Genomic DNA, 1732 nt, shown 5'->3' with positions numbered 1-1732 from the left:
TAGATAGCACACGTGCTCTTGGAATCACTAGCTCGTTGAAAGGTTACTTATCCTGTACACCAGACAACTATAATTGTTATGAAAATTCTGGTTGGAATTTTAAAAACGCAACGCAATCGGAAAATGAGAAAGGTGAATTTAGTGCTTGCATTCCATTGAAATATTGGTTAGGTTTGTTTGAAGACTATAAAAGAATATTGGTGAATTCTAGATTGGAATTAATATTAACTCGAAGTCATAGCGATTTAAATGCTTTAAGTTGTAAAACTGGTGCAACTGCTACTGAAGGTAAAGTCGTTTTAAACAAAATAGTCTGGAAGGTCCCACATATCAATGTTGACGATGAAGAAAGGTTAAAATTATTGAAACTTATAGAAAAAGAAAAAAGTCTATTTATCCCTTTTAGATCTTTTGAAACTTTTGAATATCCTGAACTCGGAACCACTAAAAAAGTTGTATGGAATTTAAAAACTGCTTCAAAATTAGAAAAACCACGATTTATCATAATTGGTTTACAAAAAGGACGTAAAAATTTGTTAGCGAAAGATTGTAGTATATTTGACCATTGTAATCTAACAAACGTTAAAGTATTTCTAAACTCGATAGCTTATCCATACGATAATTTGAATTTAGATTTTTCTAAAAATAATTTCACTTTATTATATAATATGTATACATCGTTTCAAGAATCGTACTATGAAAAAAGTATTCGTAACCCGATATTGAGTCCATCTACTTTTCTAGCAAACGCACCAATTATAGTTATCGACACTTCAAAACAGAACGATTCAGCTACAGCCTCAGCAGTGGATGTTCAATTGGAAATTGAAGCTTCAGAATCGCTTACAGGTGTGACTGCTTACTGTTTATTAATTCATGATCGTATTGTAGAATATGTACCTTTTACTAGAGAAGTAAGAAAACTTGTGTAAATATAATTAAGAATTAATTTATAACAATAAAAAAAAAAAATATTATTTAATAATTTGTGTTTTTACTTGAAATAATTTTTTCAGTTTTAAGATTTCCTAAAAATTTGATTACGTTAAATATTTTACGAGGTAGAATTTCGTAGACAATCAGTGTGAAATGTGTTACACGGTAAAATAAAAGTCTCCAAGGGGGACATTCCCCCTTGAAAAAAAAAAATTACCGTGGAAAAGCTGGCTGTGAACATACAAATATATACTACTCCTTTAAAATGTCAAGACATGTTGTATGTTTAAATACAGTTACTAAATAAATGGTAATCTTATTTAATATTTAAAATATTATGAACATTGAACACGAAGTCTGGGGGCTCAAACTAGCCGGAGGCCTAGTCTGCAATCCGACCTTGGCTATATCAACTGCAATGATTATAAGCTTCTATTTATAATCAATGATTATACGTATAACACTACAATGTCATGTATAATTAACGTAAACGCAAAAGTATTTTTTTCATTATTATTTATAATTATAAACCAATAAAATAAACTATTTTCTAATTTGTATATAGTTTGATATTATATTATTGTTTGATAAATAACATTTAAAACATAAAATACGGTATTGAGACTGGGGAGCCCATAATTAGGTACGGACAGGGGCCTACCGGGAAAATCCCGATTTCCCTATAGGCCTATCCGCCCCTGTATACACCATAACATTTTCAAAATATTTTGATTTATTTTGAGCTCTTTACGGACATTTTCATTTTCTATTTTTTTTTAGTTTTTTTTTTCTAAAA

This window comes from Acyrthosiphon pisum, chromosome A2 (assembly GCF_005508785.2).
Source record: "Acyrthosiphon pisum isolate AL4f chromosome A2, pea_aphid_22Mar2018_4r6ur, whole genome shotgun sequence".
NCBI classification, from domain to species: domain Eukaryota; kingdom Metazoa; phylum Arthropoda; class Insecta; order Hemiptera; family Aphididae; genus Acyrthosiphon; species Acyrthosiphon pisum.
Note: the sequence above shows the minus strand (reverse complement) of the source record.